The sequence below is a fragment of the Onychostruthus taczanowskii genome, unplaced genomic scaffold (assembly GCF_017590055.1).
Source record: "Onychostruthus taczanowskii isolate IOZ18803 unplaced genomic scaffold, ASM1759005v1 scaffold12, whole genome shotgun sequence".
NCBI lineage: Eukaryota > Metazoa > Chordata > Aves > Passeriformes > Passeridae > Onychostruthus > Onychostruthus taczanowskii.
Genome location: NW_024498351.1, coordinates 2,542,688 through 2,559,483, shown reverse-complemented (window position 1 = coordinate 2,559,483; position 16,796 = coordinate 2,542,688). Strand labels below are relative to the sequence as shown.

At 40.0% G+C, this 16,796-nt stretch overlaps 1 protein-coding gene across 1 annotated transcript in view; it reads right to left on the bottom strand.

The window, feature by feature from the left end:
- Nucleotides 1-11,479, bottom strand: part of CSGALNACT1 (chondroitin sulfate N-acetylgalactosaminyltransferase 1) — a 40,859-nt gene extending 29,380 nt beyond the window's left edge. Inside the window, exons 1-2 of the mRNA XM_041428015.1 lie at nt 11,375-11,479; nt 10,830-10,898 (exon numbers count right to left, since the gene is read on the bottom strand). The gene's annotated coding sequence lies outside the window, so the exon portion shown is untranslated. The remainder of the gene's footprint in view (nt 1-10,829; nt 10,899-11,374) is intronic.
- Between the last annotated feature and the right edge of the window lie 5,317 nt (nt 11,480-16,796).

The following is a 16,796-nucleotide window of genomic DNA, read 5'->3' as shown; positions in this document are numbered from 1 at the left end:
GAAGTGAGGAGTAAACAAATGGAGACAAAAGATGAAGGCTCTTGTAGAACCACTTAGAATTACTCTGTTGCTAAAATACCCTTGTAATGTGAGGAAATTGGCTGTGAGTAGGTTTGCAGCTGCAAAGAGCCACAAAACCTCAACACTGTTTGAAGCGGTTTTGCTGAAGGGAAGCAGCTGTAGCAGCTGGCCTGGATTCTGAAATGTGTTTGGGAAAAAAACCCCAACAAAACAACAAGACTTCCCACATGTTCAAGAGGTACATTTCTGCAGAGAACATCAGAAGAGCCTTAGAGAGCTCAACAGGGCCTGGATGAGAACCACACCTCTTCCCAGGAAGGAGTGATGAGTGCACAGGGACCCTCACTCAATTTGCTCTCTTATTTTCCCTGTGCAGCCTTTACCAGCTTTTGTTCTTTCCAAAGGTAGGCTGGGTTAGAAGACTCTTAACACTCCTCTTTCCACCAAGTGTATTTATCTGAGCAAGTCCAATAGGCCTGAATCCAGATACAAAAAACTTTCTGGGCATCATTGACTGTTACGAAATGTAGTGACTCAGCCAAGCTACATCAAAAAGAGAACATATTTTATTTGTTTACTGGAACTTAATAAACCAGGACAGGAAAAAAAAGAAAGCGTCTGAAAGGACACATCCCCACATATCCTCATCTTAGAAAGCTTAGTCCTTCTCTCTGACCCCAGGCAGGTGTTTCTATCTGGCTTTCTGCCTCCCTGTACACTTTTGACTGTCTGCCTCCCTCCCCAGGCCCATAGCTCTGCACTTCAGACATTCCTAGTCACCTGTCCCATGATGCAGTAGAATCAGAGGTATCAGTGCTTATTTACAACCAGCATTTCCCCACTTATGTTCCCATTGCCATGGTGAGCAGAAACAGAGCCTGAAATATAAGGTCAAAACATAGCCTAGATATCTCCCACAAGCCATATGGAATAATCATTTTCTGAGGAAATTTCTGGCAAAAATTTGTGCTTGTTCTCTGGCCAAAAGCACACCTCAGCTCAGCACTCTGGACTACTAACTGAGCTGCTGAGACAGAGAACAATAAACATCCTTAAAAAGCTTGAACCCAGATTCCTCTGCAGAAACTGAAGAGGGTCGTGCCAGTTCCTTATATGTTATCAGTGTTACTTCTTTGATCTCTGTCAGCCTCACTGTGTTTCCTTCTACCATGTGGAAGTTCAGGGCCATGGCACATATCTGCACTGCTCGCCAAGAACCCCAACATCACTTCATAGGAATTGATTATCTTCCATCTTTCATTAGCTTTTCAGCCTACCCTTGCACAAATAATGTATGACAACATAGGTTGCATCTGAATATATTTGTGAAGACAAACTAGACCTCTTCCCCAGTTACTATTCCACTGAAAATCAAATGTTGGTCTGCATGTCTTGGATTACTCAGAGGTAATGCAGTTAACATCACAATACAGTTATGTGAACTGTATCAAACTAATCAGACATCAAGACAGAGGAAAAAATAGGAGAAATCAAATGAACTCTGGAAAGAGACTTCAAGTCCAGGCTGACAGGACTGCACATACTGAAATACCTGAGGAAAGATGAAAATTATTGTGCTAAGTACATCACAATTTAGGCCAGCCTAAGAGGGATGCTGTCCACTTGGTGAAAACCTGGACCAAAGCAGATATTCAGAGCATAAGAGACTGTGTTCTGGAGACAGGTATGAGGACACAAAGTATGAAGCACCAAAAAGGCAGAAACATAACAACATACAATTGCTGTCATGTCTCAGCAGGAGTCAAAATTAAATTACTGGGACCTATCAGATTTCAGTATAAATTGACTTTTCTGGGCATTAAATAGGATTATTCAATAGATGAGAACACAGAAGTACAGTATTGACAATAAGTGTCAATATATCAGAGTGGTGATACTGCAGCCCAGTTTGGTATCCTCGGCTTGATGAATAATACACTGGGCAAGACAGAAGCTTTTCATTTCTGTGTTACCTACTCTATCACCTCAGCCTTCTCTGGATTAATTTTAAAACAGCTATTTTGGAACTTGTGAAAACAAAGGCACCTCCATGTCAGTTTTAGCCCAGAAGACTGTCAAAAATCCAATTCTAGCTGCAGCTTATGTAGAATCAAATGCAGACTCAGGCCTTAATTTTGACATAGGTATCACAATACAAAGACCTCAGCTGTTTTTTCCTCTGTGAATTGCAACAGATCTTCTCTACTGATAAGTTTTCACGTCATAGTTGCATTCTGATCTGAAAAACAATGCAATTTAGAAATTCTTCTCCTCTACCTTGATACAATCTTGATGAATGCAAGTGAATTCATTTTAATCTGGATCACCAGCAAGATGAAAGAGGATAAAAATTAAAAAGAGATCAAAATTAGAAAAAAGATGTAATATCCAATTAAAACAAATAAGTATTTAGTAAGAAAATAGGTATAACTGAAGGGAAATTGCCCTTTGCAATATAAAAATTTTGGCTTGGCTTTGTTGTTTCAGTCCTAAGAGATCTGAAATGTTTGTCTTGAACTGCTACTGACCATATACATCAGTTTGATGAGAAAGACCAAAATTTTAGTAGGAAGTGTGTACCATAAGCTGAGGAGCAACAGCTCAGAAGTTGTATCATTCAGCAGGCAAAAGTTCACTACAGCCTTCACATAGGGAAATAAGTCCTGTCTTGAGGAAAGCCCGTGGAGCAAAAACAAAAGGACACTGTAAGAAAGAGCAAAAGCTCTCAGTGCATTGAGGTGACCAGCGTGCTGCACATCAGAACTTTCCAAAACACTACTGCACTTTCTAGGTCATCACATGCAGGTTCCAAAATCTTTCCAAAGGCAAAAAAGTCTGGAAAGTGGTCTGGAAGATAGTCCTGATCAATTCCTAGATGACAGACATATATGTCACTGTGTCATAGGACTGAACAACAGCATATGCAAGCCAAGTCTCCTTCCTGAAGTTAAGATGATCCCATGCAAGTCATTTCCCTGTCTTCTTCTTGGTATTTCCAGCTGTAGCAAAGACAATAATGATGATGCCCACTGTATTATGCATTTAGATAAGATGATGAAAATAAACAGAAGTGGATACATACTTAAGATGAACTAACTTGCTGTGGCTTGTTCTCTTCACTGACTATCATGCAAGGAAGCTTAACAACATCTTGAACTGAGATGCATCTGGAACTGGACAATCCAGATTCAACCCTAGCAGTGTAAGAGTTAGCATAATTATTAATACACTGAATACTACTTCTCCAAAAACCTCAAGCTGAAAGATCAGAATTCACCTCTAGATCAGAATATCACCTCTAGAAGGTGGGAGTTTTTCCCTCTCCACAGGTATGTTATCATAGATATTAATTGGAAAATGTCTATTTTCTTCAAATAGGAGGGAGAAAATGTGCCCAGACTGGAGATGCCCATGGCAGCTGCAGTGAGGAAACAAGAAACTAAAGAACTTTAGACCAACATGAAGGCTTTTAACATGCCACTGTAAAGGTTCAAGAATCAGTTAGACTCTGTCTGACTTTAAGAATCAGATGATTTTATCCCCAGTCGCCTTAAGGATGGTGCGTACTCAGCTGAGAGGAGCAGTGGACACAATTTAACTCTCATTATTTGAATCCATAGATTTTTTAAATTTCTATTTTTTTGAAAGACAATATAAAAGAGAAAACACAACTCCTAAAAGAAACAGCAGAAAAGTCTTACTGAGCAATCATATAATCATAGAACACCAGGTTGAAAGGGGACCTCAGGACAATTTTGAAGTGGCACTCCTAAGGCAATGCTCACCTCACCTGTGTCATTCTTCCATCATGAAATCATGCCCACAAGCTTGTAATCCAGCCCAAGGACTCCAAAGAAAAATGTAGTTGTCAGCTGTACCTGATGTTCATCTAATAACAGTCCCCAGCAGCAAGAAATTGACACAGCACGGCTATATGACACCAGCACTCTGTGGTCTGCCTCACCCACACCTTCTCTCTTTCCTTGGTAATTCTGGAAAAGAGCTTACCCTTCCCTTGGACTCCCTTTGATAGCAAGGGATATCCATTTGGCTCTTCTCAATGGAAGGAAATCCTCATGGATCTAAGGTACCTGTGAGATCCAAGGCTTACCTATTCCCTCTGGTTGCTTGAGCACATTAATCAGCCCAGATGAAGATTACAATGGATGCAAGGACTCCCTGATGACTTCACCCCCAAAGCCAAATCTCTCCTTTGCCACTTTATAAAAGTTGAAATATTTATGTGGGAATGTACCAATATCAAAATTCTATGTATGATTTTTTAACTCTAGGATGGAACTTCAGAGGGAAACTAAAGAAACACACTTAATCTGCTCTGTGAGTACCAGCACTTCTGTAAAACAAATACAGCAACGATGAAGGATGCAACATCTTTGAAACTCAGTCTCATGCACCATAAATACAGTCCCCTGATTCATCCATCCTCTTTTCTGCCTCCTCTAACTGACTACATTTGAATCATGCATATGAGAAAAAACATCAGGACAGTACCGTTAGCTGCACTGCAGGTCGCAGAAGCACAAACAGCATGGAACATCTAAGCCTTTTAATAATGATGCTCTTCTCCCCTGCAGATCACCTGGCACACACAGCTCAGCTCTCTGAAAAAATAATGCAGTCACTCCCTGATTAAATTACTCCTGGAGTGGAAAAGACATTGAGCAGCCTGCCTGTTTCAATTGGCTGTGTAGTGACTGAGCTCCATGAATATGGAAATAATTAGAAATCCTAGACCAATATAGAGAAGGACAAGGAATATGTGACCCACATAAAGGGCATGCTGGAGTTGCATGAAAGTGAAATCATAGTGTAATACTAAACAAGTGAAAAATCCTTTATATCGGTGATGGAGGTTAGAAAACAAATGAAGAGTACTTCAGTAAAATGCCAGAGGGTTCCAGCTGAGATACAAAGCCTTTTCAAATGCATTTTACAGGCTCTTTTCTCCTAGGAAAGAGGTAAAATTGAGACTTTATTTTAAATCCTAATTCATAACTCTAATCCACACCTTTGTGTCTGTTTCGCTCTTGATGTTTAATAGGTTTACAAGATTACTAAGTAGCTGCCAGACAAGTTTTTTTACTTGGGCTCTGAAGCTTTGACCTTAGCAGTAGTTAATAGCTCAAAAGATTCTAATCAGAGTATGAGAAATGTAAAAGTACCCTAGGAAAACCAAAAAGCTTTACCACCAGATGAGCCTATTTTCACCAACTCAAGCAGATGAACTGCTTGAAAGAAAGTACGAAAATTACGCCCCTGAATTTACTGGAAAAATTCTGTCACATACATCTGTAAAATCACAAAAAAAAGCTTTCATTTTCCTTGGAAGTGGCTCACTTGCCCACCTGTGCTGAGCAGGAAGAACTAGCACTCCAGTATAAGAGGTGCTTTGGTGAAATTGAAGTGCTCTGCTTCCCACATACTCCCGGAGTACATGGCACATCCAGGCGCCCCATATAGCTCCGTCTCTCCTGCCACTCCCTGGAATTGCTGGCAAACAAGATATGTAACAGCAATCTTCTTCAGCTTCTTCTACCTGGCTCTCATAGCAAAAGGCAGATCCAATAGCAAGGAAGTGAAATGAAGTCTAAACCATACCGGACAAACATCCACGCCCATTGAATTCTAAAGTTTTTGTCCCCATTTGAAAACTAGGGCCACCAATTCACAACAATACTTTTAAGGGGTTCTGAGATGTGTTCTCGAAACAGTTTTGCAGGTACCTTACATTTGCAAAGATCTAGTTTTTTAGTGTAGTTAGTTCCTAAGGATTTTAGAGTGAAGCTTTATTTTCCTTTCTCTAATGCTAAAAAATTTCCTTTCATTCCTTTAACATTACATAAGTGCTTTTCATTTCCTGAACAATTTTCAGAGAAAGCCGCTATATTTTTGGAATAGCTTATTAATTCATAAATTTATATACATGGTTCAATTAAGCATCAGAAAACTTCACCACTGACTTTTATCTCATAAATCACCTTAAATCATGCCGTAAATTGAAAGGTCAGTGGCACATTTTCTATCCCTGTGGCTCAAAAAAATCTCTGTATCAATTTTTAAGCTAGTAACTACTACTTTCACAGTAAGTTCCTTAATCTAAAATATTTCTGTTTAAATTTTCTAGGATTAGAGGCAACATTATGATGTGTTATATATTCCCTTCAGACAGTTTTTTTACTTAATAGCAGTATGATGAGAAAAAAGAAGATAACATGATTCACTATGCACACCACTGTATATTTTGCTAATAGCTTTTTACAAGTTTTCCCAAAGTTTATTTTAAATCTCTTCCCCAAAATCTAAAGGCTACACCTTCTTACAAATAAAGTAATACAAAGTTTCCTGTACAAAGGGTGTTTCAAAACTGTTACCTCTATTTTCAGACTATTCTAACTGAAGAGGAATGTTTTTCTAAAATACTGGCTCCACATTAAAAGCACACATGCGGGAGACTATTTGAGGTAAATATCCTCCTTTCAAAATCAATACAACTCAAAGTTTTTCTCTGTGAAGAAAGTCGGTATGTACATGGTCATTTACATTGTAAATGTAAATGAAAATATCAGTTGTAGTATACATGAATGCAAAGAACCCAAATATAGACACACTCTGGTCTGGGCAAGCTGAAATCTAACTGTCCTGTCAGGGGTTGGGTGACTGGCTACAAAAGCTAAAAAATAAAAAATGAACCCAATGCACCCTTCAAAACTGGAAGCCACTTGGTTCACTGAGTGATTACCATTGATCCCTGGCACATGTAGCTCTGTCTAACTCTGTTATGATCATGCCCAGCACTTTCATAACTACCTTCTATTAAATCAATTCATAAGGGAAAATGCTGGAGAAAAAAAAATCTTAAAATTATACAAGTATTAAAATCCCACTTTTAAGACTGAAACATTCTGCCCTCCCAGATGTAGTTGAAGTACCACCTTGGTAGCAGGAATGGCAACACAGGTGACACAGCATCTCCTTACCTTTCACATTCACATCCCAGCAAAAGAGGTAAGTGCAACACAAACCACTGACCATCAGTACTGGTCTGGATAACATGAAACTCTCTGAAGCTCTCTGCCTTGGTGCATGTGCCTGGGAGGCCTTTGGATATTCAATCACTCCTGTGGTTTGAACATTTTGGCCTGTAATTCTTTATTAAGCTGACTTTCAAAACAAATTATCTCTTAGTAAACCAGGTAGAGTTACAGATTGCTCAACTAGTTTGAAAACTAAGTGATTCTAATTTCTAAATATGGCTACACAATAAAACATAATCTAGTAGGCAAAACTCTGACCCTAAATGCAGGACATATAAGTCCAGATTTTGGTTCTGCCACTGGCCCACTGGCAAGATTCCATGTGAGTCTTTTCACCATACACAAAACAGGAACAATAAGAGAATTGTCTCAAAATCTGAGCTACGTTATAAGTAGATGATTAATAGATATATTGGGCTGCAGACTTTTGGCTTTGGAAATCTTGATCCAGTTTCTTATCCTGGAAAGGAAGCTGGGATTATTCAGTTTAAGAACTGTCAACTATTTATAGAGTCAGCTACAAAAAAAAAATTCTTTTAAGAAATATCAAGCCAGAAACCTCTTGCTGCCTCAACCATCTCCAGTAAAAACAATTCCCAGGGGCATCTACATACTGTTCCAAGGTTGCTGGAGTGCATATTGTTCCATGTCTTCTTGCCAGTAAATTGCCAAACCACTGTTAGACACACAATAAAGAGGAAAAAGGAAAAAACAGTTCTGAGGATTTAACTTCAGTAGAGTTTCTATCACTGTTCTGTTACTTTAGGAGGATGGTGCTCATGTCCAAGTGACTGAGTAACATTTCTCTGTTATCAAGGCAATGCAACTCGATCTAGTGGAAGATGTCCTTGCCTATGGCAGGGGCGTTGGAACTAGAGGATCCTTAAACAATGTTCTGTGCTAATGTACTCTTAAGACCATTCCCATTGGCATGGAACTGGGATAGCATAGTACAGTTTAGCCTAAAACACATAAACTTGTTGGTGATGAACCTGAAAACAGAGTCCAGAAATGTAACTACTCTAAAACTGAAGTACCTTAACAAAACCAAGAAAACACACAGCTCTCTGCTATCTTCTGACAATCAACTATCTGTCTCCATGTCAGAAGAAAGACAGAGCTCTGCATAACATTGAATGTGTTAATTTACTCATTGGTAGAGAATACAGCTCACCATGAAGTTTTTTTCTGAAAACTTAGTCCCAAAGGGAGGTGAAGACATTTACTCCTATTTTGACTAACCGGTCAAGTATAAGAATGTAACATCTACACTAATAAAGATATCTGTGAGTCTCTAACAAGGAAACCATTAAGGACAATGATATCTTAGCTGGGTAGACACAAACAGCTGGGGATGAAAGATTAACACTGCACTGTCTGAAAACTTTTGTAGCACAACTGAATAAAAAATAAGAGATTCTTCAAGAATCAGAAAATGGCCTGAGGTGTGCTGGTGCGGACAAAGACATGGTGTGACAGAGCTTTCTCTCACCAGAGGGTAACTAACTGATGGAGGCTTGTGAGCAGATTTCTCCAGCAGATGTGACCTGAAAGGTAAGCTACATGCAAACAAAAAAAATTTGTCAGAAGAGGATCAAGTCAGCAGGACAGGGTGAAAGAAAATAGAAGTTGGGTAAATAGATTCAGCATTTTTGCCTTATGTTTTTTGTCCATATCTTTCCTAAGTGTTTCTAAGTGCATTGCTGATTTAAACTGTTACAAACAAAAGTTCATAGCGCATTTCCACTTAACCCTCTTGACTTGTGCACGGTTTAGACTAACTAGCCTTTCCTTGGCAAGACACAGACCAGGGGTAAGAAAACAAGCACTCACTTAACCAGGTAACAGGAACCCGGTTTGGGGCATGCAAGGAGAAATATAGCAAGCCATGAGCTCTGCTACATTGACTAGGTAGAAAGCTGACACCACAAATATCAGGGGAAAAAAAATGAACACCTTCCAATAATTCTTGGGAAGCAAGAAGGATCGAATTCAGTAAGATACTGCATCAACTTCAAAGATCCCAAAGAACACACCAAGCCACCCACATCACTTATCCTCCTTCCCCATTCATGTTTTCTGTCAAGGTAATGTCCATAGAAATGCCAGCACATCATGGTGGGAATCTAATAAGATTTGAAAAGCAGTGCTGGCTACCTCACAAACCAGAGATCAGAAGGGAAGGGGGGCAGCCCAATACACCCTCTGCCAGGGATGGTGAATCAGAGATCCTATCTATTTTGTTCAGAATACTTGTTCTATAAAGACTGCATTAGTTTGTTACACTGCTTAATTTAAAGTTTTTAAAGGAACATTCCACTTCAGAATGGTCACTATATAGCCAAATTACTTGAAAGTTTTTGTGTGTTTTTTTTTGTTTGTTTGTTTATTTTTTTTTTTTTTTACAATAGAAAACAGGTTGCAGACATAAAGTGGGTATTTGCACTGTGACAGGATATGGATTTCTAACTCCAAAAATAAGATGACAGAAAATAATAAGATTTGGTGTAATGTTGATTAAAGAAAGTTAAGCCTCAATGGGTTTTAAAACATCTTAGAATTAATTTATTCATTTGAGTATTGCAAATGCTTTGAGTGGTAAATATTTTTGTTCTATAAAACAAAAATAGTTTACTGTAATTTTTTAATTCTGCCCTTTATCATTCCTTACCCCATCACAAGTAAAGAAAACCTCTTGACAAACTGTTAAAGGACATTTCTGAATGGAGCTAACACTAGATGGAATTCAAACAGCAAACAGCTTCAGAGATGCGAGGAGCCAAACAAGATAGATTTAAAACATTTTGCTACATCAAAGTGTTTCTGGACATGCAGTACAGCATGTCTGCCTTAAAAGATGCAGACTCCCCTTGTAAGAGATGCCCCAGATATTCAGATTGATTGATTTAAATAATGAGAAAACTATAGAAAGCATGAGCAAAAAGCTTGAATTATAAAAACTGTAATCTTTATACAGAAAAGAAAAATTAACATCTCTTGAATGGCAAGCTCCTAAATTGCTTGAAAAGAAATATGAAAAAGAAATAGTATTTTCTAATTCTCCATGCACTAATCATAACTCACCAATATTTGTTTCCCACACAAATCTATTTTCAATGCAGTTGCATTGGGCAATGTTGCAGTGACACCTTTACAGCTATTCTGATGCTCACAAATAATGATTCAACCTTTTAAAGCTATATACTTCCTGTAAGAAGCAACAGTAGACAAGGAAGTAAACAGCTTGAGATGAATAACTATTTTATTTGAACTGCTCTTAAAAAAGAATACACAAAAAGCACATTGTATATGTTTTACAACAATTCTACTCAAGTTAAACATTACCATAAAAGTAATTCTCTAACAAGGAAAGTGATTCACAGTGGAAACAATTTGAAACTCAGTTTTACAAAGTTTGCATAAGAACTGCCCACCCAGGTCAAGAAATCCACTCACTCCCACGCAATGTGATAAGGATAGAGGACAAAAACAAAGCAATTACCAAAAATTATCTTTCATTGATCAAGAGAACACAAGCTAATAGGAACATGCAGATATGTAGTAGATATTGTTGAAATAAAAATACAGGATTTTAGGTCTCACATAGACAAGGAACAGTTTTGTGACAAGTATAAACACATATTATCAATAAGAAAAACAAATAGCAACCGGATAATCTTAGCAATTATAAAGAAAAATACTGCATCTACTTCATAGTTTAATTTCAGAGACAAGGATAGAAAATTGCCTTACCTCAAATACAGCTTGAAGAGAGACATTAACAATATGCCTACATCCTTTCTTAGTTCCCTTGATAGCAATCTAAGAAGAGATACAAAATAGCAAATAACTATCTTTCCTTCACACAGCATGTGCCCAGGAATAACACGCTTCCCAGTAAAGTGTGCAGAAAAGAAATAAACAATTAAAACTCAAAAAGACAATCCTTGCAAAATAAAAAGACAAGAACTTTTTTATATTTGAAATTCACAGTATGATTTATTACATTTTAAGGGAGTAGAGACATTCAGCAATTAGATAATACAGACTTAACTGTGATATTACCTCAATTCTCACTAAAATATTAATTCAGTACATTTGTCTACAAAAGGAAGATTGTAAATTCATGCACACAGAACTCAGACACTGGAGACATAAAAAGATTCCTATTCCAGTAGTAGGCACACATGGGCTCACACGATACAACCTTATTAACTTGCTGTTTCCTCCCAAACGACAGTGCTTACTAAAGTGACACTCAAATGTTAAATGCTTTGGTCAAGAGTTCAGTCACTGACCTGCAATGAAAGCCTTATGTTCAGCTCCAACATTTTCTAACAGCAAACAAGGAAAAAAAATGGTTTCACGGAATGAACTGTTAAAAAAGAAAATCCTCACATAAGCTTTCCCCGAGGGGGAAGAAATATCCACAAGCTTTAAATTGGCCAGGCGGATTTAAGAGGAAGCAAAAAAAAAAAAAAAAAAGGCAGCTCTTTCTGTTGCGTCAAAGAGCCCACTGTGCAATAGGAACAGTGAACAGAGTTGCTAAACTGGCAAGCTTTTGCTGAAGACAGCTTTTCAATATGCTCTCAGCATCGTCTCCCAGGGCTGGCTGGAGACAGTCCCACTCCTCTTATATGGGCTCTACTCCTTCAAGAGGCAATCGCTCTTAAGGACAGTTTCTATAAACATACTGTTCTCCTGCCTTGGCTGCACATGATGAGGGCAATTGCACACGTACACACACCTGCATTCAGACAGCAGACCTGCATGCACTTGGGGAAAATGCAGGCACACTCAAACTAGCCATCATTACCTTGGCTTAAAAGCAGGATGCTATTGATGACTGACTGCTTGCTAAAACTCCCTTCCCCCCTTAGAGCATTCGGTGTGCTGTTAGAAAGCAATCCTGAAATGCACAGTACTTAGAGAGGAAACCTCTAATGCAATTCCATTGGGACGTTGTAGCCCCAGCAGTGCTCTCTGACCAAAGGAAATCAGTAGTCACATGCTGCTGCCTAGCTTTGTGTGTAGTGCAGAGAGCTCAGAGAGCCACCAGAGACTGCAGCTACGTGAGTGAACCGTCCCCCCCGGGAATGACGGCTCCATCACTGAGGACATCTTTAGGGGCTGAACCCGTCTACATAAGGTGAACAGAATAAAGATATCAAGCAACCTGGTTAAATATTAGCAAAGCCACACTCATCACCACATACAGGAAACTGCCATGCAGATCTCTGCAGATGAGGACAGCACCTTGCATTCCCTTCACAAGCCATGGAGACCTAAGCAAAGGCATTCAGAGCACAGTTCAACCTACTCCAACCTGCATCTGGTCCGCTGAGCTGCCTCCTGGGCTTCACTGCCTACAAACAGAACCCATGATGGCTTTCCCAAAAGGAGGTTGCAGACAGCAACGTTTTTAGAGATGAGTGCCACTCCAAATGACAAAGTGATGAATGCCTGCAACATGTGTGCAGAAAGAACTTGCAAGAAAGAATGGCACTGGTAAGGGACAGGAATAGAAAAGGGAAAATACAAACTGTGGAATGCACTTTTCAATGTGACTGCAGAATTAAAAGTGAGGACAAACATATGCAGCTGGTTAATTTAGAATTTCTCTTCTATTTATATATCTTTTGGAGTTGCCACAGGGACATAATGAGCCTGAATATGTGGGAAGGCAGCAGAAGGAAACGAAGTATATGCAGGAGTTAAATTCTCTCTATTTGTGTTCTTTCTCTACTTAGTGAACTTCTGTATGGAAAAATTACTGGTTTAACAGCTTCTCTTGAAATCCTTCCAGGTGAAAATGAATTTCTCTCCTAAAAAGTGTTTCCATAAATGACAGCCTAAGTTTCTGCAAAAAGTACCTTCAACTTAGAAGTGAAATACAGCATTTTCTAAGCTTTTAGCCCCATAAATTTACTGCAAGGTCCTATTTGTGCACCAAGTAGTGTGCTGCTTTATTGTGTTCTCATAACACCAGACAACTCACTCTGTCCAAAGCCCCAGCTGTAGTGCCAATGGAGTCATATGGGCGTAGATTTGGTCACACAAGAGTAGAGAGATTAATAATTCTATCTGTGCTGTGTGGAAGATAATTACAATCTGGTTCAGTTCCCCAGACCTAAAAGCTAGGCAGGTATTTTAACACATCCCACAACAATAGTACCTGCTCGTAAAATTACCTAAACCTTTCCCACTATAAATCCAGACTCCACACCACTCATCAATGTCAAAAGGAAGGAAACTGGTAATATTTGCTCTTTTCTTGAAATTGATTTTCTGTTTATCTTAGTATAATAAAGGTAGATTAATTTGCATGTTGAGCAGGTGCCTGGAGCAAATGATGTCCTGATGTCCCTTTCAACCTAAACTATCTTGGTTCTGTGAAAATGAGGTCAATTATTAAAAGCTGCCTTAGGCTATTACAGAAATTAAGTGGACTGCGGCCAACTTCAGTGTTTTGAAGCCATAATTTGGATTCCAGTGTCAACTGCAGTTTCAGAGTCAAAGATCTCCATTATGTCACTTTGGGAGAAGCTACCAGGTCTGCTGAAAAACAAAACATAAGCATTTGCAATGATATTTTCATCTATGAGGTCATTAATGGATATCACTTTATGGGGAGGGCTGTATTGGTTCCCACACATCCCTTGCTGTTCTACTCCTGGGTTCCCAATCTCCTTTTTTTGTTTTCCTTCTTATCCATCACCCAGTCTTTTCCTTCTTATCCATCACCCAATCATCCAATCTCAATTTAGTGTCCTTCAGCTGCAAGAGACAAAGAAGACACTGAGAATTCTGAGTGACTGAAAGCCCAGACAACTCATGTCAGCTGTAGAAATTCCTCTGCACAAAGCAAAGGACACAGAATTGACAAAAAAATCTACAAAATAACAAAACCCTAGTTTTGTTATGCATGATCCCTAGTTTTTGTGTAGACTCCACCACACTGCTAGCTCAACACAGACTGTCTTCTCCAAGGCCTCACTCAGAAGAAGTTAAGAAGATGACCCCTTTCAAATGTTTTCAGTATTATACAAAGCTTTAGCTTCCTTGTTACCCATGCCAGACATCAATTCCTGCTCCCCAGGCCTAAGGAGTGTCTACCAATTCAAGCCCTCACCACTCAGCACAGCAGTTATCCCAACATTTGCACTGCCACATCATAGACCACTTTATCCCATACCTAAGACCCAACCTACATACACTTAGGGCTTGTTGTAAATTCTCCAGTCCTGTGTAAGTGACAGCAGCCTGAGGCAGCAAGCCAGGAAATCCAACACAGAACGAATGCTAGCTGCTGGGATTATACTGATCCAGAAATGTGGAAGGTGGAGAATGACATTCAGAGCCTTTGCTGCTGCCAAATGCCAACCTAACACCTTTCAAACACTCTTCTGGCTCATGAAGACCCGCTTTTGTGGTGCAGAAGGATTGAAGCACTACCACCAAGGTCTACAATATGGCCTTTGCACACATCATGTATCTGTCCCTGCGCTGCATCAGCTACACTGCCTGAATTATCTCTGTTACTCACAGGCCTTCCTCAAGAAATGGGACAATCTTCCCAGGGAAAAATCATCCTTCGCCACTGCCTTGAGGTCAGTGCTGCCTCCTTCCTGCTATAGAAGGTCACAAAGCCTCTTCCTGAAAAACAAGGCTCATGTAGGCATTTCAGCTGAGTCCTGTATTCCTGCAGGAAGGAGGCTGAATGCACTTCCAATTGTCTAGCTAAAACGGTGAGATTCAGCATGTGCTGCACTGTGGAAATCCAAACAGCACAATCTGGGCAAGAACTCAGGAATGCCACTGTAAGTGCAGAGAAAGCTTCAGACCCTGCAGGCGTAGCCCAGCCCCACCGCCACCGACATGCTGGGCTCCTGGAATGGGAGAGGAGCATGCAGTGCCATTGGCACATCAGTAGTTCAAGTTTGGAACAGCAGTGGCTCTAAAGTGTTGGCCCGGCTAAAAACCAAGCTTATGTTCCAAGTACCTTCAAATACTAGTCCTATGTCACCTGTTGCAGACACAGTGCCCATATTCTGAAGAACCACAGTGCTCCTCTTCTTCCTATCCACAAATGAAACATCAGTAGTGTTTCCTGTTTGCTCAGTGGAATCACTTGCACCAATCCCCTGCAAGTCTGATCCTGCTGCCTCTCTTGTGTCCATGTGAGGATCACAGAGCAAACAGTTTTGCCTCCTAAGTTCCAGGGGTTGGGCAGCCTTAATGTAAGTCCTTTATTAGGTTTAAACTCTTCTAAGCTCCAAGCACCTTTGTCTATGTGCCCTTCAGACTCCTTCTCTTCTGTCAAGTTATGCTGTTTGTACCATACAAAAGTGGACTCTCAGCCTGGAAGGGCTAAGTGGACTGGTAAACACATGAAGCATTAGGAATGCAGAAGCAAGGATTCAACAAATCTTGGCAAGAGACAGCAGTACTTAATTTGAAAAACAAAACAAAACAAAACAAAACAAACAAACAAAACAAAAAACAATCCCAGATTATGTACAGTTTTCAAATAAAAAAAATTCAGTGTCCAGAGGACACACAGGCACACGCACAAGGAAAAATAAAAGATAAAAGGGTGTTTCTAATTTATTGGAAGTATTCCCCCTTGCCTAGAGGATTAAATAGAGCAGCACCGTGCTTTCAGGACACCTTGTGAAACTGGTTCAAAAACTGCCATCTCCCTGTGTAGCTGATGTCTTAGGGGTGATTCTGCACTGGCAATTTTTCAGGGCTCTCCTCACACACCCATTCATTTTCAGAAGTAACTTTTAGTAATCCCCTGCCCACCCATTTCACTCTAGCAGCATCCTGATCCTGGCCTCACAAGCAGCATGGGGGAACCCCAACTAGCCCATCAGCTCTTGCTGAGCAGTTTGTGGAGACAGAATACACAAATTTATTACCATATTCAGTCCCACAATGAAAAACTAAATTTGGCTATATACATCTGCACAGGCACACGGGCAAGAGCTCTGGGTAGACCTACACACTGGCCAGTGATCAACATTGCTGCACTTGCAGGGGACTGCAGTGCTGTGAAGCCCTTTTTAGGAACCTGTGCCATCCTACAGCAGTTTGCAGTTTGATAGCAAGAGCAGGAGAAGAGGAGGCACCTGTTTATGAGGGACTGACTTTGTGCTGTGCCTCTGTCACCTCTCTGTGATGACAAATGGCCACAGTCGCCTCAGCAGGAAAGCAAGGACCTTGCCTTTTACCTGTAAGAGAGGTTACAAGTCTCTTAAAACTGTTTGCGGAAAGGATTATTGCATTAGCTCTTAGATGTGTAATTTATGGATTTGATCAGTGGAAGTCCCCAAGTGCAAAGTCTGTAAGGTCTGTCGCAACATCAGAAAGGAAGAGCCTACTTGAAAGGAGCGAAGAAGAAAGTGACAAGGAAGAAACAGAGAATTCCTACTAAGTAACATAAAGGGTTATTCTTGTAATCAAGCGTCCAAATATTAAAATCTAATTATAAGAAGCAAGACTGTGTTCCAAGCTGCTGAAAGGTGGATGCACATCTGTGGTGAAAGGTCCTGCCTTTCCTTCGCATTTGCCTCTGGTGACCTTAGTAGTGGACTGTAAGAACTTTAGACAAGTACTAGCCCAGTCAGCAGTGCCTTGGGCTTTCAGAGCGGCCTTGGACCTGCAGCAACAGCAGCTTTAGGACGGCAGCGCTCCGCCGCCGCTGCCATCAGTGTT